The following is a 9,743-nucleotide window of genomic DNA, read 5'->3' on the forward strand; positions in this document are numbered from 1 at the left end:
CAAACCACGTTCGGTTCAGGCCGGTTGTGCCAAAAGACACCACCGTCGCATTCGACCAGTCTCACATACACCCAAACCACGTCCGGTTGAGGCCGGTTATGCCAAAAGACACCACCGTCGCATTCGACCAGTCTCACATACAACCAAACCACGTCCGGTTCAGGCCGGTTATGCCAAAAGACACCACCGTCGCATTCGTCCAGTCTCAAATACACTCATATCTTCAGCCAACCTCACATACACCCAAACCACGTTCGGTTCAGGCCGGTTATGCCAAAAGACACCACCGTCGCATTCGACCAGTCTCACATACACCCAAACCACGTTCGGTTGAGGCCGGTTATGCCAAAAGACACCACCGTCGCATTCGACCAGTCTCACATACAACCAAACCACGTCCGGTTCAGGCCGGTTATGCCAAAAGACACCACCGTCGCATTCGTCCAGTCTCAAATACACTCATATCTTCAGCCAACCTCACATACACCCAAACCACGTTCGGTTCAGGCCGGTTATGCCAAAAGACACCACCGTCGCATTCGTCCAATCTCAAAAACACTCATATCTTCAGCCAACCTCACATACACCCAAACCACGTTCGGTTCAGGCCGGTTATGCCAAAAGACACCACCGTCGCATTCGTCCAGTCTCAAATACACTCATATCTTCAGCCAATCTCACATACACCCAAACCACGTTCGGTTCAGGCCGGTTGTGCCAAAAGACACCACCGTCGCATTCGACCAGTCTCACATACACCCAAACCACGTTCGGTTCAGGCCGGTTATGCCAAAAGACACCACCGTCGCATTCGTCCAGTCTCACATACACCCAAACCACGTTCGGTTCAGGCCGGTTATGCCAAAAGACACCACCGTTGCATTCAACCAGTCTCACATACACCAAAACCACGTCCGGTTCAGGCCGGTTATGCCAAAAGACACCACCGTCGCATTCGTCCAGTCTCAAATACACTCATATCTTCAGCCAACCTCACATACACACAAACCACGTTCGGTTCAGGCCGGTTATGCCAAAAGACACCACCGTCGCATTCGTCCAATCTCAAATACACCCAAACCACGTTCAGTTCAGGCCGGTTATGCCAAAAGACACCACCGTCGCATTCGACCAGTCTCACATACAACCAAACCACGTCCGGTTCAGGCCGGTTATGCCAAAAGACACCACCGTCGCATTCGTCCAGTCTCAAATACACTCATATCTTCAGCCAACCTCACACACACCCAAACCACGTTCGGTTCAGGCCGGTTATGCCAAAAGACACCACCGTCGCATTCGTCCAATCTCAAATACACTAAAATCTTCAGCCAATCTCACATACACCCAAACTACGTTCGGTTCAGGCCGGTTATGCCAAAAGACACCACCATCGCATTCGTCCAGTCTCACATACACCCAAACACTCAATCTTCAGCCAGTCTCACATACACCCAAACCACGTTCGGTTCAGACCGGTTATGCCAAAAGACACCACCGTCGCATTCGACCAACCTCGAATACACTAAAATCTTCAGCCAATCTCACATACACCCAAACACTCAATCTTCAGCCAGTCTCACATACACCCAAACCACGTTCGGTTCAGGCCGGTTATGCCAAAAGACACCACCGTCGCATTCGACCAGTCTCACATACACCCAAACCACGTTCGGTTCAGGCCGGTTATGCCAAAAGACACCACCATCGCGTTCGTCCAATCTCAAATACACTCAAATCTTCAGCCAACCTCACATACACCCAAACCACGTTCGGTTCAGGCCGGATATGCCAAAAGACACCACCGTCGCATTCGACCAGTCTCACATACACCCAAACCACGTTCGGTTCAGGCCGGTTATGCCAAAAGACACCACCGTCGCATTCGTCCAATCTCAAATACACTCAAATCTTCAGCCAATCTCACATACACCCAAACACTCAATCTTCAGCCAATCTAACATACACCGAAACCACGTCCGGTTCAGGCCAGTTGTGCCAAAAGACACCACCGTCGCATTCGACTAGTCTCACATACACCCAAACCACGTCCGGTTCAGGCCAGTTGTGCCACAAGACACCACCGTCGCATTCGACCAGTCTCACATACACCCAAACCACGTCCGGTTCAGGCCGGTTATGCCAAAAGACACCACCGTCGCATTCGTCCAGTCTCAAATACACTCATAGCTTCAGCCAACCTCACATACACCCAAACCACGTTCGGTTCAGGCCAGTTGTGCCAAAAGACACCACCGTCGCGTTCAACCAGTCTCACATACACCCAAACCATTTTCGGGTTCAGGACGGTTATGCCAAAAGACACCACCGTTGCATTCGTCCAGTCTCAAATACACTTTCCCTGTTAGTTTTGCTGAAATAGAAATTAAATGTGAAGGCAGAGAATCCCTTACTGACAGCCCATTAAAACATACTGCAATAAACTGGATAAAATCCTTATTGCTTCAAAAAGCAGGTGTAGCAATAAGTACAGTATTTGCTCGATTATAAGACGACCCTGATTATAAGACAACCCCCCAAAATCTGAATATTAATTTTTGAAAAAAAGAAAAGGCCTGAATATAAGACGACCCTATAAGAAAAAAGTTTTACCAGTAAATGTTAATTCATGTAAACTATGTGAACAATTTTTTTTTTAAATAAAAGCTATGATTGAGAAAAATATTTTGTTTTTATTTCCTTTTTTTTTCAACCTGCCCCCCCAGATATGCACATCTGCCACTCTGCCCCAGAAATGCCTGGGGGTTAAAAGGCATTTCACAGAGCACTCTGCCTCCAGAAATGCCTTATGCCCCCCATTTAACACTTCCTCCCTCCTCCGAACTTACCGGTGCTTCTGAGTCCCCGGTGCGTAGTCCGGGCAGCGTGTAGACCTCTACGCAATTCGCGTAGACAACTTCCGCTTCAGCCGGGAGGAGGTGCGGTTAGCAGCGGGGGTTGTTTGCGCAGACCTTCCCCGGCTGTCAGAGATCACGAGGAACTCTGATCTCTGACAGCCACTGAAGGTCTGCACGATGGACGCAGAAACCCCCCACTGCTAACCGCACCTCCTCCCGGCTGCAGCGGAAGTTGTGTACGCGATTCGCGTAGAGCTCTACACGCTGCCCGGACTAAGCACTCAGAAGTACCGGTAAGTTGGGGGGGGGGGGGGGAGACAGAAGGATTCAGGTCCCCTGCATCGCTGCGGGGGATCTGGATCTTAGTCTCATAGTCAGACCTAGTTGTGGTCTGATTATAAGACGAGGGGTATTTTTCAGAGCATTTGCTCTGGAAAAAAACCTTGTCTTATAATCGAGCAAATACGGTATCTTGCACTAACAGCCATATCTAGAAACATGAAATGCTAAAATAGTTTCTGTTACAAATGATTATCATATTTCTCACTTAAATTAAAGTATTGTTGCACAGAACCCCCCCCCCCTCATTGCCTAATCAGGTGAGCCCAAAGAGAAAGTCCAACGTTACAGCAGACAACCGTCTGCGACTCAACAGAGCAAAACCTGTCTGCCTCCAGCTGAGTGCTAAGCCCGATCCTGCTCCCACACAGGGAGTCGAACCTGAGCCAGCAACCGCGTGGCTGACAGTCTCCATTGCTGTTATCCCTTTAAAACAGAAAGTTCCCATGAAGAAAATAAAATGTCAGACCTGTATTTGTTTGAGACCACCAGTTCTTCATCCTGTAGAAGAAGCGACCTTCACGTATACCAACTGGAACCCTGATACACTGCCAGGTAGCTAGCAACATCTATGTCTCCATCCAGGCGCATCTGAGGGAGCTGACTGTGCAGAGAAGATTTTCAGAATGCAAGTGCCTATTGTTATAATACAAAAGAATTCAACCACACATTCCATATATAACATAATGTTATGAATACTACGGTGTATATAAGGATCTCATCCTCAAATCAGGGAAACTCCCATAAACTTGTATACCTTACATGAAATAGAGTTCTACACAAGCCCTTGTTTTTTATAAAAATAAATAATTTTATTGTACAGAAAATCAATCAAGTTATAAAAACATATAGTATATCTCATAATATAGACAACAGAGGTTTTCAAAGGACTAATCTGAGCATATGGAGGGATTATGGTAGCATAAATATAAAGTGTCTTGAGTGCATGTAAATAGAGAATCAATTGTAAAGTGCTTAGTCATTTCTGAACTATTTACTTGTAACTCACCATGGAGTGCACATATTAATCATATACATATTTATTGGACTAATTACATTTTCAGTAGGAACATAAGTAGTAATCAAGAAAAAGGTCCTCAAAATATCAAAAATGCTTACCCATGTTTAACCACTGGTCATGCCATCAGACGCTTTTTCTTTAGATTAGCAAAAGGTGCATTAGACCTGGAAATGTGATAATAATCATATAATGTTACAATTTTTAGTGGATTTTGCAGAGTTCTCACACAAATATATCTCCCTACAAAATTGGATACGTTTATTAAACAAATTAAAGGTAAATATCCGCTCATATCTAGCAAATTACCTTTTATAACATTTCTGCATATATTACAAAATTCCACCGTTGGACCAACACATTTACACTGCACATATCTCACACACACACCCCTATATAATGTCTTACAATATGGGGCATGTTTACTGTGGAAATTTAAAGATATAGCACCCCAAATAGCAGCGCAGTACTTGATAAATGTCATATTTCAACATTCTACATGGGGTTAAAACAAATTCCCCCGTTGGACCAATACAGTTACACTGCACATATCTCAAACACAACCCCCTCTATTATTTCTGAGAATATGGTGCATTTTTACTGTGGAAATTTAAAGCTATAGTGACCCAAATATCAGCCCAGTACTTGATAAATGTCATATTTCAACATTCTACATGGGGTTAAAAAAAATTCCCCCATTGGACCAATACAGTTACACTGCAGATATCTCAAACACATGCCCCTCTATTATTTCGGAGAATATGGTGCATTTTTACTGTGGATATGTAAAGCTATAGCGCCCCAAATATCAGCCCAGTAGACAGCAACCGTCATTTTTCAACATTCTACATGTGGTTAAAAAAAATTCCCCCATTGGACCAATACAGTTACACTGCAGATATCTCAAACACATGCCCCTCTATTGTTTCTGAGAATATAGTGTGTTTTTACTGTGGAAATTTAAAGATACAGTGCCCCAAATATCAGCCCAATATATAGCAAATGGGATTTTTCAACATTCTACAGGGGGTTAAAAAAAATTCCCCCAATGGACCAATACAGTTACACTGCACATATCTCAAACATACACCTCTCTATTATTTCTGAGATTATGGTGCATTTTTACTGTGGAAATTTAAAGCTATAGCGCCCCAAATATCAGCCCAGTTGACAGCAACCGGCATTTTTCAACATTCTACATGTTGTTAAAAAAGTTCCCCGAATGGACCAATACAGTTACACTGTATATATCTCAAACACAACTGCTTCTATTATTTTTGAGAATATAGTGCATTTTCACTGTGGAAATTTAAAGCTATAGCGCCCCAAATATTAGGCCAATACATAGCAAATGGGATTTTTAAAAAATCTACAGGGGTTAAAAAAAAATTCCCCCATTGGACCAATACAGTTACACTGCAGATATCTCAAACACATGCCCCTCTATTATTTCGGAGAATATGGTGCATTTTTACTGTGGATATGTAAAGCTATAGTGCCCCAAATATCAGCCCAGTAGACAGCAACCGTCATTTTTCAACATTCTACATGGGGTTAAAAAAGTTCCCCGAATGGACCAATACAGTTACACTGTATATATCTCAAACACAACTGCTTCTATTATTTTTGAGAATATAGTGCATTTTTACTGTGGACATTTAAAGATACAGTGCCCCAAATATCAGCCCAATATATAGCAAATGGGATTTTTCAACATTCTACAGGGGGTTAAAAAAAATTCCCCCAATGGACCAATACAGTTACACTGCAGATATCTCAAACACATGCCCCTCTATTATTTCGGAGAATATGGTGCATTTTTACTGTGCAAATGTAAAGCTATAGCGCCCCAAATATCAGCCTAGTAGACAGCAACCGTCATTTTTCAATATTCTACAAGGGGTTAAAAAAAATTCCCCCATTGAACCAATACAGTTACACTGCAGATATCTCAAACACATGCCCCTCTATTATTTCTGAGAATATGGTGCATTTTTACTGTGGAAATTTAAAGCTATAGTTCCAAAATATCAGCGCAGTAGACAGCAACTGGCATTTTTCAACATTATACAGGGGGTTAAAAAAAATTCCCCCATTGGACCAATACAGTTACACTGCAGATATCTCAAACACATGCCCCTCTATTATTTCTGAGAATATGGTGCATTTTTACTGTGGAAATTTAACGCTATAGCGCCCCAAATATCAGCCCAGTAGACAGCAACCGTCATTTTTCAACATTCTACATGGGGTTAAAAAAAATTCCCCCATTGGACCAATACAGTTACACTGCAGATATCTCAAACACAACCCCCTTTGTTATTTTTGAGAATATAGTGCATTTCTAGTGTGGACATTTAAAGATACAGTGCCCCAAATATCAATCGGAAATTACGTGTTGAAGCCTAAATTGGCACAGAAACACCCCCCCTCATTGCCTAATCAGGTGAGCCCAAAGGGAAAGTCCAAGGTTACAGCAGACAGCCGTCTGCAACTCAACAGAGCAAAACCTGTCTGCCTCCAGCTGAGTGCTAAGCCCGATCCTGCTCCCACACAGGGAGTCAAACCTGAGCCGGCACCCTCGTGGCTGACAGTCTCCATTGCTGTTATCCCTTTAAAACAGAAAGTTCCCATGAAGAAAATAAAATGTCAGACCTGTATTTGTTTGAGACCACCAGTTCTTCATCCTGTACAAGAAGCGACCTTCCAGTATACCAACTGGAACCCTGATACACTGCCAGGTAGCTAGCAACATCTATGTCTCCATCCAGGCGCATCTGAGGGAGCTGACTGTGCAGAGAAGATTTTCAGAATGCAAGTGCCTATTGTTGCATCACACTGACATCATCAGTGTCTATGACATCATTCACTGTTCTCAGCATCTGAAAATGATGGATAACACAGATATTTAAATTAAACTATATTCTTTATCTATTCTAGACAGAGATAATTTACTTCCAATGTTAGAGATACTGCTTGAAGTCAATACACTTTATCAGAGAGTACGAGACTTTAGAAAATCAAGGCTTAAAACATATATCTACAGGATTTTCCTGATAGCCGATAATTTGTTGCGTTATACTGCTTGGTTGCTGCTGAGATTAATAATATTTTGAATAAAGCATTCACCAATTCATCATTATGTTTGTGGATTTTTGGGTTACACTACCGCTCAGCTTATCAGACCATATTAAAACGGCTGCATATCCATACATCGAGCAAGCTACCGGACTCTGAAACTTATATATATATATAATTGCATGGATGCTCTGTTTTCCATATTGTAAACAGCCAGTTGGGGTAACCAGAGAACTCATCTTAACCATCCCATTACGCAGCAGCTCTTCTGGGAGCTTCAACATTATGTTTCTCAATCAACGAGCTGAAGCTAATGTGAATATGAATATAAAAATCACCACAAAATCACACACAAACAAAGACATGCTAATTCCTGCCATAATTCTTCGTGATGACTTCATGGCGTCTGGGATGGATCGCAGACATCAAAAACACTGGCGCACAGGTCCAGCACAACAGACACACAAGATGGCCGACGGCCTAGAGAGCACTCAGCCTGGGGGAGGGGCTCCTCCGCGGCGGGCTAGCCCGCCCACTGCTGGAGGAGAAGAGCCGAAGTCACTGATGGATCCGGTAAACATAAAGAGGTAAGTCCCGATACTCGGTTTTATCTCTTTAATTTTCTGGAGGAGGCGGGTCTACCGGGTCACGCAGCGTCATTGCGTGACCCCGAGGGAGCTGCAGTAAGCGCCTGCTAGGTCAACACGGTGAGTTAACCCCTTCAATCCCCTATAGACGTACCGGGACGTCTAGCCTTTCGTGCAGCGTCAGGAACACATCCCTGCCGCTGCACGGGAGAACAGGCTGTCGTTTGACAGCCTGGACCCCCCCCTGCAGCCCGATCCCCTGTAACAACTTGGTGTGTCATTAGCCTTGGGGGACTGAACCACATCCAGGTCAGTGACATTACTGCCGGATGTGCGACACTGGGGGAGAGAGAGAGAGAGAGAGAGAGATAGAGACAGAGAGAGTTCGTTTTGCAGAGCTGCAGTGCTTAGTGCAAAACCACATTATATATTGGGGATAGTGTAGTGTTTTAGAAATTGGCCAGGTAGGTACAATGGCGCAACATGTCTTCAGCGCTGAGGAGGCTCATGACTGCCTCACTCAGTCTGATGACGATGCCACTCTGACCGCGTCAGACGCCGAGGCCACTCTGACGGCGTCAGACGCCGAGGCCACTCTGACTGCATCAGATATTGATCCAATATCTGAGGAATCCTGCTGTGCGTCAGATAATGACGAGTCAGAGGAAGACGATGATGGCCAGGGTCCATCTGGCAAAGCCAGGCGTGGAGAGCCTGACTCTAAATATAATTGGGTGCCCCCAAATATGATAGACCCAGTAATCCCTGCTTTTACTGCGACTCCTGGCATCAGATGTGACATCGATGCTAGCGAGCCAAAGTCATTTTTCCATTTAATGTTTGCCCCCGAGTTTTTTGAGCTGCTAGCAGCTCAAACAAACCTCTATGCAGCCCAGTGTCAGGCAGCTGACCAAGGAGACAGAAGCCAGACCTGGTACCCCACTGACTCCCATGAAATTAAAAGATTTTGGGCCCTGACCCTTATGATGGGCATTGTGAAAAAGCCCACGATACGCTCCTATTGGAGCACAGATCCCGTAATATCCACCCCTGCTTTTTCCCAAATAATGCCCCGGAACAGGTACTTTGGGCTCCTAAGATTTTTACATTTTACCGACAATTCCCAATGCCCCCCTAGAGAGCACCCCCAATTTGACCGTTTATATAAATTGAGGCCCATTATTAATTATTTTTCACGTAAATTCCCTGAAATTTATACCCCCGACAAAAATGTGGCTGTAGACGAGTCCCTGGTCCTATTCAAGGGTAGACTGAACTTCAAACAGTATATCCCGTCCAAGCGAGCGAGGTACGGTGTAAAGTTATATAAACTTTGCGAGAGTGGGACGGGATATACTGTTTCCTTCAGAATCTACGAAGGGAAGGACAGTCACCTTGATCCCCCTGGCTGCCCACAATCTGTGGGTACTAGTGGGAAGATAGTGTGGGACCTGCTGTCCCCCTATTTGAATAAGGGCTACCACCTCTGGGTGGATAACTTTTACACCAGCCCAGACCTGTTTCATTTTTTATTTTTACAGCAGACCCCGGCATGTGGCACTGTTAGGCCAACCCGCAAGGGTTATCCTAAAAAACTCACCTACCCAAGGCAGAGGCGCGGCACTACCAGTGCTCTGCGCAGTCAGGAGCTGTTGGCCCTCAGGTACACTGACAGGAAGGATGTGTATATCCTCTCCACTATACACAACGAGAAGGTGGTGCCTGGCAGTGTACGTGGGGAAGGTGATGCTCAGAGGCTCACGCCTCAGTGCATCACCGATTACAACAAGAACATGGGGGGTGTAGATCTCTCTGACCAGTGTCTGCAGCCGTACCTGGTGCTGCGTAAGACCAAGACCTGGT

This window comes from Sceloporus occidentalis, unplaced genomic scaffold (assembly GCF_023333645.1).
Source record: "Sceloporus occidentalis isolate IW3139 unplaced genomic scaffold, rSceOcc1.0.p SCAF_53, whole genome shotgun sequence".
Classification (NCBI taxonomy): Eukaryota; Metazoa; Chordata; class Lepidosauria; order Squamata; family Phrynosomatidae; genus Sceloporus; species Sceloporus occidentalis.